The following is a 22,781-nucleotide window of genomic DNA, read 5'->3' on the forward strand; positions in this document are numbered from 1 at the left end:
TGTAAATAATGCTGCTATGAATGTTGGGGGTTCATATATCATCTCAAATTAGTGTTTTCATTCTTTTTTTTTTTTCAGATATATAGCCAGGATTGGAATTGCTGAGTCATACGGTAGTTCTATTTTTAGATTTTTGAGAAACCTCCATACTGTTTTCCACAGTGGCTGTACCACTTTACATTTCCACCAACAGTGTATGACTTTCCTCCACATCCTTGCCAACATTTGTTATTGTGTTCTTTTTGATGCTAGCCATTCTGACAGGTGTAAGATGACAACTCATTGTGGTTTTAATTTGCATTTTTCTGATTAATGGTGTTGAGCATCTTTTCATGTGTCTGTTGGCCATCTCTATGTCTTCTTTGGGAAAATGTCTATTTAAGTCTACTCCCCATTTTTTCATCGGGCTGCTTGTTTTTTTGATGTTGAGTTGTGTGAGCTGTTTATATATTTTGGATATTAACCTGTTGTGGGCCATATCATTTGCAAATATTTTCTCCCATTCAGTAGGTTATCTTTCCATTTTTTAATGGTTTCCTATGCTGTCCAAAAGTTTTTATGTTTAATTAGGTCCCATTTGTTTATTTTTGCTTTTATTCTTTCGCCTTGGGAGACTGATCCAAAAAAATATTGCTACAATTTATGTCAAAGAGTGTTCTGTCTAAATTTTCCTCTAGGAGTACTATGGTTTCTGGTCTTAGATTTAGGTCTTTAATCCATTTTGAGTTTATTTTTGTATATGGTGTTAGGGAATGTTCTAATTTCATTCTTTTATGTGTAGCTTTCCAGTTTTCCCAACACCACTTACTGAAGAGAGTGTCTTTTCTCCATTGTATGTTCTTGACTCCTTTGTCATAGATTAATTGACCATAAGTGAGTGGGTTTATTTCTTGGCTGTATTCTGTTCCATTGATCTATGTGTCTGTTTTTGTGCCAATACCATACTGTTTTGATCATTGTAGCTTTGTAGTATAGTCTGAAGTCAGGGAGGCAGATTCCTCCAGCTCCATTCTTCTTTCTCAAGATTGCTTTGGCTATTTGGGGTCTTTTGTATTTCCACAGTAATTTTTTTTTGGCCTAAGTTTATTTTTCTTCATACAACACTCCAAACTTTTTTATTTATTCTGAGTTGCCTTGTCTACTACATAGAGTTTATTTATTTTTTAAATTAATTTTTATTGGTGTATAGTTGATTTACAGTGTTGTGTTAGTTTCTGCTGTACAGCAAAATTAATCAGTTATACATACATCCACTCTTTTTTAGATTCTTTTCCCACATAGGTCATTGCAGAGTATTGAGTAGAGCTCCCTACTTATAAGTAGGTTCTTATTAGTTATCTATTTTATATATATATTACTGTGTTTATGTCAATCCCAATCTTTTGTTCTAGTTCTATGAAAAATACCCTTGGTGCTTTGATAGAGATTGCATTGAATCAGTAGATTGCTTTGGGTCGTATGGCCATTTTAACAATATTAGTTCTTCCAATCCATGAACACAGTTTATCTTTCCATCTGTTTGTGTCCTCTTCAGTTTCTTTCACCAGTGTCTTCTAGTTTTCCAAGTACAGCTCTTTTACCACCTTAGGTAGGTTTATTCCTAGTTTTCTATTCTTTTTGATGCAGTTGTAAATGGGATTGTTTCCTTAATTTCTCTTTCTGATAGTTCATTGTTAGTGGCTAGAAATGCGACATATTTCTGTATATTAATTTTGTGTCCTGCAACTTTACCAAATTCATTGATGAGCTCTAGTAGATTTTTGGTGGTGTCTTTAGGATTTTCTATGTAGAGTATCATGTCATTTGCATACAGTGACAGTTTTATCCTTTGTTTACAATTTGGATTCCTTTTATTTCTTTTTCTTGTCTGATTTCTGTGGCTAGGACTTCCGATACTATTTTGAATAAAAGTGGTGACAGTGGGCATCCTTGTATTGTTCCTGATCTTAGAGGAAATGCTTTCAGCTTTTCACCACTGAATATGATGTTATCTATGGACTTGTCACATATGCTCTTTATTATGTTGAGGTATGTTCCCTCTATGTCCACTTTCTGAACAGTTTATCATAAATGGATGCTGAGTTTTGTCAAAAGATTGCTGTGCCCCTACTGAAATGATCATATGGTGTTCATTCTTCAATTTGTTAATGTGGTGCTTCACATTGCTTGATTTGCGAATATTGAACTATCCTTGTATCCCGGGGATAAATCTCACTTGATCATGGTGTATGATCCTTTTAATGTATTGTTTAATTCAGTTTGCTAATATTTTGTTGAGGATTTTGTTGAGGATTTTTGCATCTATGTTCGTCAGTGATGCTGGCCTATAATTTTCTTTTTTGTCATATCTTTGCCTGGTTTTGGTATCAGGGTGATGCTGACCCTGTAGAATGAGTTCAGAAGTGTCCCTCCCTCTATAATTTCTTGGAATAATTTGAGAAGGACTGGTGTTAATGCTACTGTAAATGTTTGGTAGAATTCACCTGTGAAGCCGTCTGGTCCTGGACTTTTGTTTGCTGGGAGTTTTTTTCTTCTTTTTAACTGATTCAGTTTGATTACTTGTAATTGGTCTGTTCATATTTTGTATTTCTTCCTTGTTCAATATTGGGAGATTGTACATTTCTAGGAATTGGTACATTTCTTCTAGGTTGTCATTTTGTTGGCATATAATTATTCATAATAATCTCTTATGATCCTTTGTATGTATTTTGTAACTTCTCCTTTTTCATTTCTGATTTTATTGACTTGGGCCCTCTCTTTATTTATTTATTTTTTCCTTGATTTCTCAGGCTAAAGGTTTATCAGTTTTGTTTATCTTTTTAAAGAACAAGCTCTTAGTTTCATTGATCTTTTCTATTGTTTTCTTAGTCTCTATTTCATTTATTTCTGCTCTGATCCTTATGATTTCTCTTCTATCAACTCTGGGTTTTGTTTGTTCTTCTTTTTCTAGTTCCTTTAGGTGTAAGGTTAGATCGTTTCATATGTTTATTTTTGCATTAAATTACTATGGATTAAAAGTAAAACAAATAGGTGATGTATACCAGACAAGTGCTCAACACCTTGGGGGATATTAAGATCAATTTAGGCATAAAATCTGCCGTCAAAATGTTTGTATGCTGATAGAAAGAGACATGTTTGTTCCCAAATAACCGCAACAAAAAGCAGATTGTGTGCTATAATAATAAGATATATTAATAGCTACAATTTATTCAGCTTTAGTATCTGCCAAATCCTATGCTTGGTACTTTAAACACCTCAACTTATTTATTGCAGATAACAACACAGTGATGTTGTTGTTATTATTTCAATATATAAAAAAACAGGGAGGTGAAGCCATATGCCCACAGAAGCTGATTTGTATAAGATCCCAGAGAAAGGCGAGGTTAATACTAGTGGGTGGGTTTCAAGACCTGTCTCATTAATGAAGACACATTTGAACTGGGTCTTCTTGAAAATGCGTGGGAATTTGCAGACATATGTGGAGAATAGCGTAATGACATCAAAATAACACAGATTTTTTAGTGAGGAGGTAACATAATTAGGACTGCATTTTGAAGACAGCTCTGACAGAAGTATGAAGAAATGACTGGAGAGTATAAATCACTCTCATCAAGAAAAACAAACCTAGGTGTTATGCGCATCTTGAACAACAATCGACACTTTAATTGAGAATTACATATTTTAATACCTCTCTAAGTCGCTGCAATTTAAGCTAGTCTATAAAACTACAGACCAACTATACACCTGGACTCAAAGGTACAGTGAATGCAATGATATCTGTATACTCAAAACAAACAAACAAACGAAAAGATAATTAAATGTCTATTACTTTCACACACATAAAAATTTCAAAAATGCTATTATTTGAGAATTATATTGTATCAATTAATTAATAAGTTTGTAAAGACTATTTTTCAATCTTTGAAGAAAAATAAACAGCTATAGTCATCTAACAAACTGATTTACTAAACTAATCTAAGGGGGGCTCTCTGTTGAACTAACAATAAAATTATTTATGGGCTTTGATGGCATCTTCATAGGCATTAATTTTGTCACCTCAACATTACATTACCAATGTGATAATATATAAGGAACTAGAGCAAAATATTAAGAGATTACACATTTTGGGAGTCTAGGATTTTAGCTGAGTAAAAAATCAAATTGAAAAAGCATTATTTTAAGCAATGCCACTTTGAAATGCAGCCAACAGATTTAATAATTAATTACTAATGTGTCAGCAGTTTTGTGTGATTGGTAAGATTATGGGTCTAATGAAATCAAGATTACAGCTTTCATAATTGTATAGGTCAGTTAGCTTCCCCCAGATAAACATACCATATTTTTTTATTGCTATTGGTGAGGATTATGTTCAACAAAACACTGATTTAACTGGATATCAATAGGAATTATGCTATAAAGAGTTTCCCTTGTAATATAAGTTTGAGAAATATTAACTTCAAATGAAGACTAGCAGATTTTGTTTTATTTTATTTTTACTGCAGAATTTCTCTTTACTTTGTAGTATTTCTCAAAATAATATGATCACAGAATCCTTTATTGCCTAAACATTTTACTAGACTATTATGCTGTAAAACACACTTTGAGTATTCTATTGTATGCCATATAACAGTTTCTTGTAATATGTTTTGTTTTTACGTTCAGATTTAAATGACCATGATACATAAGGAAGAATGCATGATTACTTCATATGTGCATATCTGGTTTACTACTTTAATCAAATAATATTTATACGGAGGCTAATTGGACACATTTTATAACACAAGGCTATTTGATGCATGGTGATTGCTTAGTTTCAGTTTCCACAAAGTCAAATATTTAAGTACAAATAGTTTATTTGGAGGGACAGGGAATACCATTAGGAGTGTAGTGATGTAACACAGGGAAGGGAAAATCAGCTAATGGTGTGTTCTTATGCCAGCTACCACAATGGACAACTAGAGATCATTACTGCAGGAAAACCCTTGAAAACATTAGAAAATATATGCCTCCACATTATTCCAACTATAGGATGCTGGAGCTGTGATATTAACACCTCCATACTAGTTAGTCATTTGTTAAGAGCTGCCCTGGCTGGCTGTGAGTGGAGAATGGTGAGAGGCATTATTTCCTAGGCACTTCTGGGCAAAGTGGGCTCTGGAAATATTACCCAACACATTATTTGTTATCACAACATATTTACCAGTTATGGGAAGAACTTGTCAAATTGCTAGTGCATGTGGAGCAGTGAATAGATTGCAATGAATCATCTCATAACAGACTAATGGGAGTTTAGAACAAAGATGGTGAACTGGGCATGCATTTCTAACTTTCCACTCAAATGAATTAAGAAATGGGAACAAAAGCCTTGCAGGGGGAAGAATCATTAAAGCAGTGGGAAATAAGGAAAAGTACCACTAGTGGTCCAGAAATGTTGAGAAAGTACTAACAGGTAGCACACAGATAGAATGGTATTGACTGAAGAAATCAGTTCTCGATATGCAAAGATGCTGTTTATAGGCATGACTGGTTCTGTGGTAGCTGAAAGCTCAGTCAGTTCATGCAGGAATAGAAGAGGGTCCTGAAGTGTTCATCAGGATGATTAACTAGGGAATTTTGTTTGGAAAAGCTATGTTTACTGTTCTCCCCCTTCTCTTTTATTTATGCTAAGAATCTGGCAGAGAGCTGAAGGCCAAAGCAGTGTGTCTCAGTACTGAGGCTGGAGAGAAAAAACAGAGTTCAGATTGCCAATAGACAACCAGGAGAGGCATGGATCTCCCAAACCCAGAAGACACCCCATAAGAAGCATCTTCCTCCTCCTTTCATTCAGCCAGAACAGAGACTACAGCAAACAGGCAGGAGGACAGAGGTGCTCAAAAACAAACAACACTGGGCACACAGATACGAATTATTAAGTATTTGAGGTAAACAGACATCATAGATGGTAAAAGGATAAAATTAAGCAAGAGTAGGTTAACACTGGCCACCTCCTCCAAAGTGGGGAAAAGACACTTGATAGTTCATAGCTGAACAGTAGAATAGACCCTGCTAAGGAGTGAATCTCAAGTAGCATTGAACCAAAGCATTCTTCATTAAGGCAGGTTAAATGAGTAAATGCTGGAAAGTAAGAAAGGAAAATTGAACCTTAGCAAAATAGGTTCATACATACCAATATTTTTCTAGTTGGATATCCAGAGGGAAATGTTAGAGGAATTGTGAGGTGGAAAATCATTAAATCATGGAAGAAAATTTCCCAGACTTGAAAAAAAAAGGCTTGCACCTTAAGATTTAACTGCCCTACAGCCAGTTGGCTGGCAAACAGGATGAATGAAACTACCCACACTTTGATGCATAGTGATGAAATGTTAGGACAGCAAGAATAAAGATAAAATCTTTAAATGGTTCCACATAGGAAAAAAACATACAGCCCCCCCCCCAGAGAAAATTAATCATAGTGCTGTCAGAATTTTTACCTACAATATCAGATGCCAAAAAATATGGAGGAGGAATATTAGATACTAAACAACAGCATCAAGAAAAGCTCATGAACATTAAGCCCAGTCAGTTTAATGGGAAAGAAGAGAAGTGAAATTCATCAAATGCCTTATGGATTTAAAATCTGAAGTACTATCTAATCTCACTGAAAGTTCAAGAGGTAGTAAGGCATGGAGCCATTAATTAACTCACCCAAAGTACCACGGAGTTATGGGTAGATTTATAATTAAAACTCATGTTTACTTATGTTTAGATGCCACAAGCTCTCATTCTTTTCATTGCTATTTTCAATATAGGTCATTATTTTTAGACTCATTGATTGATTGGCAACTTCAGAACACAACTTAAAAAGCAAAGAAGACAGTAAAATTACTAGGCCCCAGCTGTTGTTAAAAGGGCCCTTAAAAATACTAATGATTTTTAGCCCATCCAACTCTGTGGGGTCTAAATGTATTTTATCTAGGATCTGAACTAACTTACAGCAACCTGGCATTAGAAATCAAAATTATCTCACTTCAGAAATTGATGAGAGAGTTAATACTTTCCCTGTTTTAAGGATGGGGAAATTAATAATCACTTAATGTACCACAATTTCATGGTGTCAAAACCATGACTAGAATCTAGGTCTCTTGTTTCTCAGAATATATTATACTAAGAAAAAATTAATACAAATTAGAGGATTCAGGAAGGCTTTCCATTTTTAGAGAGAAGCAGTCACGAGGAAACTTAGAAGAAAAAATGACACGAGTGCTGTTATGAATAATAAACATAGAAATTACACAAGCCTTGGAACATGCTGTCATGACTATTCTAGACTAAAATCTGAGATTAAAACAACATCGTTATATCAAAGATAACATGGTTCATATTTCAAACTTGTAGACACTGAATTATCCCTGCTTGTATTACCATCATGTATACAATAAAATGTATATTTTGCACTCTCTTACACATACAGTTATACTCAAAACAAGAAATAGAAATAGAAAGGCAATTCTATAAACACAATAAAACAACAAAAGCAACAAAGAAACCAAAGTAGTTATATAAGCAGTGATTGACGTCCCCCTGAGAAAAAGGGTCAACGTGGGTACCATAATGCTGGAGCTCAGGCTAATAACATGGCTTGGAGGTAATCACAATCCAGGATGCACACGAGGAGGCCCGAGAAAAAATTCTCACTGGAAAGTGAGGGCCTAAGCCTGAAACACCAATTATCTAAATAAGGCCAATGCCATGGGGAGAAACCCTCTATCAGAAGATGACACTTATACTGGAGCACTAGGAATATTAGAGTAATCTGTACAGGCCTAAAAATAAATGCCTTTAATACTCTCAAAAAAAAAATCATCATGTCTGTTATGTTAGTTAGAAATTATAAAAAAAGAAGAGCCATGAAATAATAAATAGAAGAAAAACCAAATAGTCATTTTTAAAAGAAATAATGTTGAAATAAAGTAAAAATCCTAGCATAGGCTTTTAGCTAAATGAACACAAGATGAAGGATGACCACAACTGAAGAACAGATGAGTAGGCTAAAAGGTCAGGTGTAGCAATTATCTAAAACAGATTTAAAAACATATATAAGAAAAGGAAAATTGTGAAAGAAAATGTTGGAGACATACATAGAGTCAGAAGTCCCAACATTTCTCTGTTGATTTCTGAATGAGAGGGTGGGAGAACGTTGGGTTAAAAATATTTGAAGAAATCATGAATGAAAATGTCCCAGAATTGAAAGTGTACTTGGATCTTGATACTGAAAGAACTCATTTTATGTAAAGCAGGACAAATGAAAAAATGAAACTCACCTAGAAACCTGTAGTTTAAATTCAGATCAAAGATAAGGAGAAATTCCTAGAGTTAAACAGTGGGTAGAGATTCTCAAATTCCTCTACAGAATTCCCTTAAAATTCTCAACAAATGTATCCATACTTCAACAACACCCAACAAAGAAACTGGGCTTTCCATACAGATGATAGTTGTTGCTGGTGCTCTTACTTTTTTCTTTTTCTTTGAGAGTAAAAAATAATGTTTAAACACAATAATCACATTTAGATTTCTTTTGAATTATTACATTAAAATTACGTAGCAATCAAAGGATGATTTACTATTTGGGAACTTTTGTCATAGATTTGGAGATCACTACTGCAAAAGATCAGCAATAATTTGTTTTAATGAATGAGGAGCATTGTCTAAATATATTCTGAATTCTTAAGAGTCTTGCTGCTCAGTTATATTAAATTGTATGAGTTATTGATGGGAGAAAAATCTCATAAGTAAGTAGAAAAACGAGGATAACGTTCCCATCAATACCCTGATACTGTTTTACTCCTTGCTGTAAAATACATTCTTCCACATGGTAAAATGCTACACATTTATATTTTATGGAACATCTATCTACCTATTATCTTTGAATACATATAAAGATACATACATATTATATCTGTATATTTGAGTATATAAAACCATCTCCATAGTTACTATTTTACATAATTATTTCATATATTTTAAATCACTTATGGTTTTAAACAATTGATACTGACATTGAATTTCAAAATTCTTGAGATTTTAGAGTCAACTTAATGGAATATCCAAGCAGAATTCAATGGGATGATCTATTTATAAATATGTTTTTAAATCAACATATACATACTTGTTGTTTAAATAAATCAACTATACATACTTGTTTTACATAGAATTATGTCCTTTGGAATTTATGTAATTCAGCTTTCAAGTGTAGCTAACATGAATTTTCTTTACCTAAAATTATATCTTCTTTGTAAGATATTGTTTCCCTTCACCATATATTTGACCACTTAAAATGGAGTTAAGAGGAAAAGATATGCATCAATGTCTAAGCCAAGTACACAAAATAAAACACCTATCTCTAGAAAGCTTAAAGACTGACAAGATCTGTTGAAGAAATATGGATAGGGATTAAATTGTTTTACTCTTTTTCCTCTATATCAGAACATCCAGACAATTTATTTACTATGACAATTTCTTCTATTTTATTTTTTAATAAATTTATTTATTTTACTTATCTATTTTTGGCTGCGTTGGGTCTCCGTTGCAGTGTGCGGGCTTCTCATTGCCGTGGCTTCTCTTGTTGTGGAGCACGGGCTCTAGGCGCGCGGGCTCTAGAGCACAGGCTCAGTAGTTGTGGCTCGCGGGCTCTAGAGCGCAGGTTCAGTAGTTTTGGCACATGGGCTTAGCTGCTCCGAGGCATGTGGGATCGTCCCGGACCAGGGCTCGAACCCATGTCCCCTGCATTGGCAGGCGGATTCTTAACCACTGCGCCACCAGGGAAGCCCCAAATTTCTTCTGTTTTTACACTCGAAAGATTGATATTAGGTTAAGGTAAAAAACAAGTTATCCGGGGCTTCCCTGGTGGCGCAGTGGTTGGGAGTCTGCCTGCCAATGCAGGGCACACGGGTTCGAGCCCTGGTCTGGGAAGATCCCACATGCCGTGGAGCAACTAGGCCCGTGAGCCACAACTACTGAGCCTGCGCGTCTGGAGCCTGTGCTCCGCAACAAGAGAGGCCGCGACAAGTGAGAGGCCCGCGCACCGCGATGAAGAGTGGCCCCTGCTTGCCACAACTGGAGAAAGCCCTCGCACAGAAACGAAGACCCAACACAGCCATAAATAAATAAATAAAATTAAAAAAAAAAACAAAAAAACCAAATTACCCAACAACAACAACAACAAAAAACCCTGTGCAAACAAAATTTAAACAAAAAAAACAAAAAAAAGAATTGCACATCTCTTTCTCAAAAATGTGGGAGGGGAAGAGAGATATTATGTACCACAGTTAGAAATATACAAGTGTAAAGAGCCATGTGCTGCTAAAGGGCAGTACCATCTTTTACTGATATTATTACACTTGATATCTACAACAGAATACCTGTCACACTATAGGTAGGCACACTATAAAATTTTGCTGCATAACTGAGTAAGCTGCCTATATAAACCAAGCCTTAAAGGAAAGTTCACAGATACTAAAGTAATACAGTTGCTAGTATTAGTCTGAATAAGATTTTATATACCTGGTTATTTTATAATGGTCTACTCTAGAGTATTGGAATAAAAGAAAGACATGAGGAACATTCTACAAAATTATTGACCTGCCCGTTTCAAAAAATATGAAGGTCATGAAAGACAAAGATAGGAACTCTTCCCAAATAAAGGAGACTTAAGAGACATAACACCTAAATGCATGTTATTTGGATCCTGAACCAGGAAAAAAAATGATTTTTTAAACTGTTTTGCTGTAATGAACATGAGGTCAACTGATGAAATTTGAAAAGGTCTGTAAATTAGATAATAGTAGCGTATCAATGTTAATTTTCTGATTTAAATAATGTACTATGATTGTATAAGAAAATGTCTTTTTTTAAAGGAAATTCTGAAATATTTAGAAATACATAGGCATCATGTCTGCAACATGAGCAGGAGAGGATGTGGCAGTATATTAACATTTGCGGGATCTAGGTGAAGAGTATACAAGAATTCTTTGTACTATTCTTGCAGCATTTCTGTAAGTCTGAAATTACTTTTTGCAAGTTAACTAAAAGAATGATCTTTTTGGGGTTTCCCTGGTGGCGCAGTGGTTGGGAGTCTGCCTGCCGGTGCGGGGGACACGGGTTCGAGCCCTGGTCGGGGAAGATCCCATATGCCGCGGAGCGGCTAGGCCCGTGAGCCACAATTGCTGAGCCTGCGCGTCTGGAGCCTGTGCTCTGCAACAAGAGAGGCCGCGATAATGAGAGGCCCGCGCACCGCGATGAAGAGTGGCCCCCACTTGCCGCAGCTGGAGGGGGCCCTCGCACAGAAACGAAGACCCAACACAGCCATAAATAATAAATAAATAAATTTAAAAAAAAAAAAAAAAAAAAAGAATGATCTTTTTTAGTCAATTTATTCACAGGTCTTACAAATAGCATATACTTGACAAAGAAGCAAGTATTAAGATATTTAGTTATTTTAAAGGATTGATTCAGAATTTAAGTGGGTAAAGAGGAAAGATACACAAAAGTAAAAAATGTTCATATTTACATATGTAATGCCAAAAAGATAATAACTAACCAGATAGCAAGTGTAGTTTTGAGGTACATAGTTCTCACTTTCTTAGCTCTGGTAACAGGAAAAATTTTTTATCGGTTTTAGGGCAAGAAACATCCTACCGTTTTCAAAGAATAAGTGTCCTGGTGGGATGAATTAAGGTACAGACTAAAAATACAGTTCCAAAATGACAATAATTTATAGGTAAGTTTAATAAATTGGAGAGATAGGAAACAAGAGAAAGAATTTTTGGAGGATTTTCAATAGCAACTGTCTGCTGTAGAACAAATCTGCAGTTGCTGCTTTCCCCTTAGTGCTGTGGTGCTGTTTTCATTGGGGCTTCAAGGGGGATCAGTGGCTGCTTGCCAGTTTCTGTGTTCTCATCCAGCTGTTCAGAGTTAAAGGACGTAAGTAGTTGTAAAGGCTGAGGTTTGGGCAGTCATGCAGGCTGCCTCTGAGACACAAGTAAGCATCTTACTAGACTATTTACAAATTTATATAAAATGGCAATCATTAGTACTGACAGATAGTGAAGAGACAATGTTCTTGCTTAACCAGAAAAATGAACAATACACCAAATACTCGAGAGGTGTTACCTGGTGCATCACTTTTCCGTTCCCATGTTTTCTTGTCACTACAACTCCCTGAATGCTCAAGACTCAGAATTTGACAAAGTAGAAAAACATTAGGAAAATTTACTGAAAGTTTTAAAAAAACAAACATAAACAGCTTTGCACAGTACACGTACAGAGCTTTTACATAACCCCTATAGATTAACTGACTTCCCACCTTTTAAAAGCAATAGAAAATAGAATTTTTTCAGCTTTACTGAGGCATACTTAATATACAAAAAATGCACATATCTAATGTACACATTTTTTGTGTTTGGATCTATGAATATATGTTTGATACCATCACCACAGTCAAGGTAATAAATATTTCCAGCACCTCCAAAAGATTTCTTGTGTCCCCTTGCTGTTTTTTCCTTTGTACCAAGAGCACTTAACATGAGATCTCTCCTCTTAACAAGATTATAGTGCACAATACCGTATTGTCAACTATAGGCACTATATTTTACAGTAGATCTCTAAAACGTACTCATCTAGCATAACTGTAACTTCATACCTATTGAACAATAACTCTCCATTTCTCCCTTCCCCATCCTCCGGCAACTACCATTCTATTCTGTACTTCTATGAGTTTGACTATTTTAGATATCTCATATGAGTAGGATCAAGCAGTATTTATCCTTGTATGACTGACTTATTTCACTCAGCACCATGTCTTCCACGTCCGTTCAATTTGTTGCAAATGGTAGGATTTCCTTTTTTTTTAAGGCAGAATAATATTCCATTGTATATATACCACGTTTTCTTTATCTGTTCATTTGTTGATGGACATCTGGGTTTCGTGCATGTTTTGGCTATTCCGAATAATGCTGCAATGAACACTGGAGTGCAGATATCTCTTCAAGATCCTGATTTCAACTCTTCTAGATAGATACCCAGGAGTGGTATTAATGATCATATGGTAGTCCTGTTTTTAATTTATCAAGAAAACTTTACACTGTTTTTGATAGTGGCTGAACCATTTTATATTCCTACCAACAGAATACAGGGTTCCAATTTCTTCATATCCTCGCTAACACTTATTATCTTTTGGGTTTTTTGTGTGTTTGTTTGTTTGTTTTGCTAACAGCCATCTGTAGCAGGTGTGAGGTGATATCTCTTGAGGTTTTTATGTGCATTTCTGTGATGATTAGTGATGCTGTGAATTTGAATACCTTTCCATATACCTGTTGGCCATTTGTATGTCTTCTTTGGAGAAATGTCTATACAAGTCCTTTGTCTTTTTTTTTTTTTTTTGCTATTGCGTTGTAGGAATTCCTTGTATATTTTGGAAATTAATCCCTTATCAGACATATGGTTTTCAAATACGTTCTCCCATTTCATAGTTTGCCTTTTAACTCTGATAGTTTCCTTTAGTGACAAATGTCACCCCACTTGTCTATTTTTGAAATATATGAAATAGAGATTAGAAAAACATTCCGTAACATCTTATGGAAAAACCCAAACGAAACTTTTGGCCAACCCAGCACAAAGGATAAGAGACTACTGTGCAAATTATATGCTAACAAATTGGATAACCTAGAAAAATGGATAAATTCCTAGAAACATACAACCTATCAAGACTGAATCATGAAGAAATAGAAAACCTGAACAGACTAATAATGAGTAAGGAGATTGAAGCAGTAACCAAAAACCTCCCAACTAAGAAAAGCTCAGGACCAGATGGTTTGACTGGTGGATTCCACCAAACATTTAAAGAATAATTAATGACAATCCTTCTGAAAATCTTCAAAAACTGAAGAGCAGGCAACAATTCCAAACTCATTTTATGAGTCCAGAATTACTCAGATACCAAAGCCAGACAAGGATACTACAAGAAAGGTCTTATACATGTGCTTATGAAAATGCTAACTATGGAAATCACTTGATCACTCCAGCTATATTATCAATTCCCATTACATGGGAAACCACATGAATTTGATTTTCTGACGTCTCTGCTGAAAATGCTATCATTCACAATTCTGATATCTATGCTAAGGACTACATCTCTAGATGCATCTTACAGTAGGAACATTGAATTGTCACAGAAGCATTGTTCCACGCATAATTAGGAAGAAATTCACTTCCCTCCCAACATGTATCACATGTTATAACATGGGTACCAAAGAAATGAGGCTTATACCCTAAAATCTCATAGACCTTCAGGAATACTGCTACTTTATTTTCTCTGTATCCTGTATTATCACAAATTATAGCAACAGTAAAAATGGCAATGCTTAAACAAAACAACTTTATTTTATGGAAAAGTGGGAGGCATATTGTAAAAAATTCAAATAATAGTTTTAAAATTATAAAATACAAGGAAGAAATAGATAATTCTAAGTCTTTCCAAAGGTGTTGGGTAATAGCTGGTGAATATCTTGCAATCATTTATTTATTCTTATATACACGTAGAAGAATTGAGACACAGACACATTTGTAAGTAGAAAAATAGACAATTTTGCAAGAAAGATGTACCCTATATGCTATATAAAAATAACATGAGCCTTCCTTGAATTTAATAGAAGAAAGGAAATGACATGAACATAAACCTGAAAAAATTAATGAACTTCAGATAAACACTGCACTATAATTTGGGATATTTCTTCAACTAAGGTTAAGAAACATGGTTATCAGTAGGATTAACTCTGGCTTTTAAAGATGTAGGTTTTTAACCTACAGATGTTTAATAATGACAGTACTTTTATTTCATTTTTACTTTGTATTTAAGATAAATTTACATTTCTAACTGCAATTTTAGTTTCTTGAATTCTAACTTAAAATGGAATCAATTTACACCACCAAGCATTTTATCCCAAATTTCCCAGTTTTTAATCATTTCTAGATCAACTAGATTTCATTATAACTAGACCCAAATGTTGCTTTTTGCCCTTATTTTTGAATGGCAATTTGGGTGAATAAACTATTTCAGAACATATTTTATTTCTTTCAGAACATTGAGGATATTTGTACATTTCTATTCTAGTTTCAGTGTAACTATGGAGATTTCTATGGTCCACTTTATTATTCCCTCAGTCAGTGGCTTTGCTTTTTATACCCAGATTGCAGTAGAATGCTTTCTTTATCCTTAAAATTCAATAACTTAACAGGATGTGCCTTGATGTCAATTGTTTTGAATGAGTTTCACTGATAAACAATCTGCTCTTTTAATCTGTAGATTCAATTCTCCCTTCATTTCAGTTAAATTTTCCTGTATTATACACCTCTGTGTGCATTTTATGTTTTATTTATAGATATCTTTTCTTTAGGGATGCCAATTACCCATAATACTGGTTCATTTTTGATTGCTGTCCAAATATTCTCTCTGATTAGTTTAACTATTCTCTCTATCTCTGTCTGCCTGTCTGTCTCTATCTCTGTCTCTCTGTCTCTCCATTCCCTGAGGATACAAAAAAGCTTTTCCTATTGATGGAAATGACTTTCATCCAGGTTTACTGTCTCCAGTTTTTCTTATTTATTTATTAGATTTGTAGTCATGTTATTTTGGTTTTCAATTTGTCTCATTGGCCCTCCAGTCTCCATATTTTATTTTACTATCAAGATTTAGCATCTCATCTTTGAGCTTTTGTTCAATTAATTTCATTTAAAATATGAAAGCTTTCACAAATGTACATGTCATCTTTTCACATGGGCTATGCTAACTGTTTACTGTATCATTCCAATTGTAGAATATATATTACATCTAATTAAACAAGTAATAATAACAAAATAAGTTTAGATTTATCAAGTGTGCGTCAGGCATTGAGCGAAGTGATTTACATGCATTAATTTATTGAATTCTCACAGTAACTCTACTTAGAAGGTATTATTATTTTTCTCCATTCTACAGATGAGGAAACTGGAACTAAGAGAGTTAAATAATTTGCCCAAGGATATATAACTAGCAAAAGACAGAACTAGAAACAGGTTTATCATAATGTTATGCATATTTACTGACTACCATTCTTCTGCTTCATTAATGGCCCATCAGGCCCAGATATGTAAGAATTTCACTATTAGGCATAACAGATTCTCTCTGTAATATCAATATACTTATTGAAGATAGAGGGACTAAGAAACTTAACCCCAGGATTAAAAGAGGGGCAAACTCAGGAAAATAATAATGAGACTAAGAAGAATAGAGGAAAACTGATATGCTAGAGATAGAATTTGGGAGATTTTAGTTTATGTTATCATGGCATCAGGGGAACGTTAATTTTAGACATTTCAGGGCTGACAATTATTATTTATCTTTTTGTTATTTTTTTAACATCTGTTTCTCTATTTTTTTTACATCTGTTTCTCTATTTTTTTTGTCCCTGGGAATAAGTATCAACAGAATATCTCAAAAAAACTGTGTCTGTGGTGCATAAAAAGGAGAATAGTAAGTGTGTAAGAATGTGGGGTGTTTGCGTGTGTGTGTGTGCACGCACGCATGTGCAGGAAATACCTATGAGACTGTTCACTGTGGCCTACTGTCCAGATGAAAGAGAACACTTGATCGGTAACCACAGGTAGAAATAATAAAAACTGAAATAGGTGATAGCAGTATTGGGTGTACATACATATATATATACATACATAGAATAGAATAGGATAGACTAGACCCGAATAGACTAGACTAGAATGGCAAAAAGATGTGAGCAGGCACTGGTGTGAAAATGCAGCCTTTTAATTATTAAATTGATCTTTTCCACTATATGTGGTCAACCCTCACTGGCTTCCTGCAACTCAGCAGAGTGGAGCAAAGCCGGAGAGTCTGGCCAGTGAGGTGTTCTACAATGAAATTTGAGGTTTGGGACACCCTGATTTGAAATTCTGAGATCTTCTTATTATTCAGGTAGTACTTTAATGGAAATTTAACATTTATAGTTTGTGAAAGAGCATTGTGAGGATTGCCTTAAAAATAAATCCCATTGTATTGTCTTGTTTTCTGAGGAAGAATGCAGACTGAGTTACAAAAAACTGATTCATTTGTGAATCTTTAACAAAAATCCAGCTCATGCCTTGGTATCTATCTTTCCCGTCTTAAATCCTTCACCTTTTCTTCTGTAGTTCTTATGATATATACCTATAGTCTATCACAAGAAAAACGAAGATTATTTTTTGTACCCTAAGGGACATAATGATTTAGAGCAAGAGAATGTTCCATTACTATAACTGAAGATATTCTGTTATCTCAACAATCTGAATTCTTCATTGTAAAAAGTAAATGCTAACAGATTCTTATTTTTCAAGATTTTAAGTTTAATCCTTATGATGAGTTCTGTTGTACATATTTCAGGACAAAAGTTTTGAAAATCAATTGCAGCAATAATAAAAGCATGATTGTGGGCATTTGACAAATCTTGGAAAACTAGAAACATCTTATAAATACCCTTTTAAAAATGCTATTACAGTAGACCAAAATGGCAAGGCAGGAGACCCCTGCTTATCCATCCCCCCACAAAACTCAACGACTAGACAGCTATTCACAAACAAAAACAGCTCTGGGAGAACTCTGGCATCCTATTAAATTTTAGCACCACAGTAGAACAAAAAAACCTGAGAATAATCACACAAAAAGAGAAAGAAGACAGATTCATTTTGCCTGCATCATCCCATTCCCCAAGCTGACATGGTTCAGCACCAAAAGGGAACTTCCCAGCTAGGAAGAGTTCTTCTTACTAGAAAAAGAAGAGAGTGGTAAGCAACCAGCTTCTCCGGCCTTTCGGAGCACCACACAAATGTCCTGCTTTGGTTTTACCCCACCCAGACTGGAAAGCTGAGATATATAGAGATAGCCAGGAACAAAGAAGAAAAGCAAGGCCTATTAATAGCAGCCACAAGGAAAGATAGTGGTTCACAGAGACCAGCTCCGCAGACAAACTCAGCAGATTCTACCAGTGGTGAAACCAACAACCAGCACGACCACCATGGATCCCTGTAAATTTTACAGGCTTTTGTCCCACAGGTAGTTGCACTCCTAGGTGCCATGTGCTTGGTCTCACCCTGCTCCCTCCCCTTCCCACCCAGCCAGAGCCCAGGAGCTTGTGAACCACACCAGAAGCAAGCTCAGGTCTCTGCAAATGAGGGCAAAACAGGAGCCACCTGAATCCTGCCCAGCCCTTTCCCTCCCCCAAGTCCCTGTCACAGGCCAGGAAATGCACCAGCAGCCAGCTTAGGCTTCTGTGGCTTCATGAGTACAAAACACTAGACTAGAACCCCCCATCTGACTCCCACCACTGTGTACACGCTCAGGGATAGCTATACCAGCTGTGCACCTGAATGTCACCAGCCTGATGCCCATCATCAGCCTCCACTGCAGCGTGCACAACTGGAGGGAGAGTAAGCAGCCAAGGGAGAGCAGGCCGACAGCCAGAGCCCCCAGAGCTGCCAGTGAGCCCATAGTTGGCAACAGCCTATGCTGCCTGCCCTGGCCCCCACTACTAAGCATATGACTGCAACTGGACTGTGCCACTGCTTAGGCACTTGCAGCTGGTCCCGTGTGTGTAACACCAGCTCCAGCCACTAAAGCTGCCTGTCCTAGTGCATAGCTGTAGGACCTGGAGGCACCACTGTGGGTCCTAACAGCCCTTGTAGCTACTGTGGACGTGGACTCATGGCACTCACTAAGGACCATAAAGTGGTCAATGCGGTGGAGCCTAGCAGCCTGAGCTGAAGAGACATCACCTCACCCCCACACAGACCAGGTGCCACCATGTAGCCCCAAATTTGGCACCCTGCATCACTAGACCAAGGGTCACAGCATACTCCAGTGTGGCCCCACTCTCAGGTTAAAGTCTTCCCTTACTAATATCAGTCTCTAAATCTGGAAGAGGTGACTGCTTCTTAAAATGTGCAGACACCTATGCAAGGCCACAGGGATTACAAAGAATCCAGAAAATATGACTCCACCAAAGGAATACAGTAAACCTCCAGTATCTGGTCCCAAAGAAATGGAGATTCAGGAACTGCTCAACAAAGTATTCAAAATAATTGTCCTAAAGATGCTCAGAAAACTATAAGAGCACACAGATTAAACAATTTTATAATATAAGGAAAACAATAAAAGAATAAAATGAGAAGTTCAACAAAGAGAAACAAAATATAAAAAAGAACCAAACAGAAATATGTCCAAAATATAACATTTAATCATGTTTACATTTATTAATGAAATATTTTCCATTATCCTTTTCATACTAAGTCTTTGAAACTTAGTATGTGCATTACACTTACAGCATATCCCAAAAGGACAAGCCCCATTTCAAGTATTCAATAGTCATGTGTGGCTAGTGTCTACTGTACTGGACAGTGCAGATTTAGAGAAAAGGCTCTCAAATGTTAGCGTGCATTAGAATCAACTGGAGGGTTGTTACAACACAAATTGGTGGGACCCTCTCCAGAGTTTGTAATTCATGAGATCTGGGATTGGGCCCAGGAATTTGTATTTCTAACAAGTTCACGTGTGACGATGAAGCTGGGGATTACATTTTGAGAATCACTAATTTGGAAAATTTACTGAGGTATTCAGTTTACTCTGTTTGTGAAAATTTGACTGCAATAAATTCTTTAATTCTTTGGGGACACAAGCAACAGGCTGAAGAAAGAGGGCAAGATTAGTTTCCTCTATGACACACTTATTTTTGACTTTGTGGTTCAGGAAGTTCCTAGGTAAATAAGGTCTTCTATAACAGTAAATAGATGGCCATCTGTGTCATGTGATTTTAGAGGTAAGAAACTCCTCAACACACACATGGAATATACATGGAATAAAGTCTTAAAATAAAAATATACTTCTGAGAGAATTAAAAATAAAGTTATTGGTTTCCCAGTTCTTTTAAGGATTGTTTCTAGTTGTAAAGATTGATAGTTTAAATAGCATATGATAGGAAAATTAGCCTGGACTCCAGTTAGCTTAATTGAAACCCAAGTCTATTTAAAAGAAAACAGAAAGGCTGAAAGGACTGGGCTGCTTGAGTCTGATATAAAGACCATTAATTTTAAGTTACAAGACTTGGGTTTCATTCTGTAGTCCAATCTTATTAGGTGTGCAAGTGGGAATAAATTACTTGAATATGTAATATCTTCATTTTACAGAACTGATAGGTAACAATTTTTACAGAATTGATAGGTAACAATATAATTGGTAACATCTGGTGAGGGTACACTATATGTTAGCCATTGCGATTTATATCAATCAAATCCTCAGTTCTCGAGCATATAAAATAATAAGTAAATTTTAAATATTTATTGAACATGTATTATGTCCAGTGTGTTTTAAAAATATATTACCTTTATTTTTTGATATTAAGCTGCATGAGCTGTTTGTATATTTTTAAAATTAATCCTTTGTTGGCCGAATCATTTGCAAATATTTTCTCCCAGTCCGTAGGTTGTCTTTTCATTTTTTTTTTTTTTATTCATTTTGTTTATAGTTTCCTTTGTTGTGCAAAAGCTTTTAAGTTATCATATATATATATGATAAGATATATTCCTAAGCATACACAATTGAATACATTGTTGGTGGTGTTATTTTGAACAAACTGTTGTCTGTTAAATCAGTTAAGAATAAGAAAAATAAAAGTTATTTCACCTTCACTTATTCCTTCAAAGGCTTTATTTTATGTACACCCAAGTTTCTAACTATATATTTTTTTTCTCTCTAAAGAACTTCTTTTAATGTTTCCTGCAAGGCAGGTCTACTGGCAACAAATTCCCCCAAGTTTTGTTTGTCTGAGAAAGTTTATTTCTCCTTTACTCTTGAAGGATCATTTTGCAGGGTACTGAATTCTAGGTTGGTGTTTATTTTCAATCAACACTTTAAATATTACACTCCACTCTCTTTTTCCTTGTATGGTTTCTAAGGAGAAGTCTGATGTAATTCTTATCTTTGTTCCTCTGTAGGTAAGGTGCTTTTCACCCTCTGGCTTCTTCCAGATTTTTTTCTTTATTTTTTGTAGTTTGATAATGATTTGCCTAGGTGTAGTTTTGGGAGCATTTAATCTGCTTGGTGTTCTCTGAGCTCCCCGGATCTGTGATATAATGTCTGACATTAATCTGAAGAAACTCTCAGTCATTATTGTTTCATATATTTCCTCTGTTCCTTGCTCAGTTTCTTCTCCTTATGCTATTCACATTTGCATATGTTAGTTGTCTTAGTGCCCTTGAATAGTCTGTTCTTTTTTTTTTTTTTTAACCTTTGTTCTCTTTGCTTTTCAGTTTTTAGTTTCTCTAGCTATATCCTCAATCTTAGACATTCGTTCCCCGGTTTTTTCCAGGCTATTAATAAAATTATCAGGAGGAGCTTCAAGATGGCAGAAGAGTAAGACGTAGAGATCACCTTCCTCCCCACAAGTACATCAGAAATACATCTACATGTGGAACAACTCCTACAGAACATCTACTGAACACTGGCAGAAGACCTCAGACCTCACAAAAGGCAAGAAGCTCCCCACATACCTCGGTAGGGCAAAAGAAAAAAGAAAACACAGAGACAAAAGAATAGGGGCGGGACCTGCACCACTGGGAGGGAGCTGTGAAGGAGGAAAGGTTTCCACACACTAGGAAGCCCCTTTGCAGGCAGAGACTGTGGGTGGAGGAGGGGGGAGCTTCGGCACCATGGAGGAGAGCGCAGCCACAGGGGTGCGGAGGGCAAAGCGGAGAGATTCCCACACAGAGGAGCGGTGCCGACTAGCACTCACCAGCCTGAGAGGTTTGTCTGCTCCCCAGACGGGGCGGGCGGGGGCTGAGAGCTGAGGCTCGGGCTTCAGTCGGATCGCAGGGAGAGGACTGGGGTTGGCAGCATGAACGCAGCCTGAAGGGGGCTAGTGCACCACAGCTAGCCGGGAGGGAGTCCGGGAAAAAGTCTGGAGCTGCCAAAGAGACAAGAGACTTTTTCTTGCCTCTTTGTTTCCTGGTGCGCGAGGAGAGGGGATTCAGAGCGCCGCCTAAAGGAGCTCCAGAGACGGGCGCGAGCTGCGGCTATCAGCGTGGACCCCAGAGACGGGTATGAGATGCTAAGGCCGCTGCTGCAGCCACCAAGAAGCCTGTGTGCAAGCACAGGTCACTTTCCACACCTCCCCTCCCAGGAGCCTGTGCAGCCCGCCACGGCCAGGGTCCCGTGATCCAGGGACAACTTCCCTGGGAGAACGCACGGCGCGCCTCAGGCTGCTGCAACGTCACACTGGCCTCTGCCGCCGCAGGCTCACCCCGCCCCCGTACCCCTCCCTCCCCCTGGCCTGAGTGAGCCAGAGCCCCCGAGTCAGCTGCTCCTTTAACCCCATCCCGTCTGAGTGAAGAACAGACGGCCTCAGGCGACCTACACGCAGAGGCGGGTCCAAATCCAAAGCTGAACCCCAGGAGTGTGCGAACGAAGAAGAGAAAGGGAAACTCTCCCAGCAGCCTCAGGAGCAGCGGATTAAATCTCCACAATCAACTTGAGGTACCCTGCATCTGTGGAATACCTGAATAGACAAAGAATCATCCCAAATTGAGGAGGTGGACTTTGGGAGCAACGATATATATATATTTTTTCCCCTTTTTCTCTTTTTGTTAGTGTGTATGTGTATGCTTCTGTGTGTTATCTTGTCTGTATAGCTTTGTTTTTACCATTTGTCCTAGGGTTCTGTCTGTCCGTTTCT

At 36.6% G+C, this 22,781-nt stretch overlaps 1 non-coding gene across 1 annotated transcript; it reads right to left on the reverse strand.

The window, feature by feature from the left end:
* Window positions 1-15,764: 15,764 nt before the first annotated feature.
* Window positions 15,765-15,870, reverse strand: LOC118889316. Its single transcript, XR_005018459.1, has one exon. It is a non-coding gene; the product is annotated as a U6 spliceosomal RNA (small nuclear RNA).
* Between the last annotated feature and the right edge of the window lie 6,911 nt (window positions 15,871-22,781).

This window comes from Balaenoptera musculus, chromosome X, assembly GCF_009873245.2.
Source record: "Balaenoptera musculus isolate JJ_BM4_2016_0621 chromosome X, mBalMus1.pri.v3, whole genome shotgun sequence".
Lineage (NCBI taxonomy): Eukaryota > Metazoa > Chordata > Mammalia > Artiodactyla > Balaenopteridae > Balaenoptera > Balaenoptera musculus.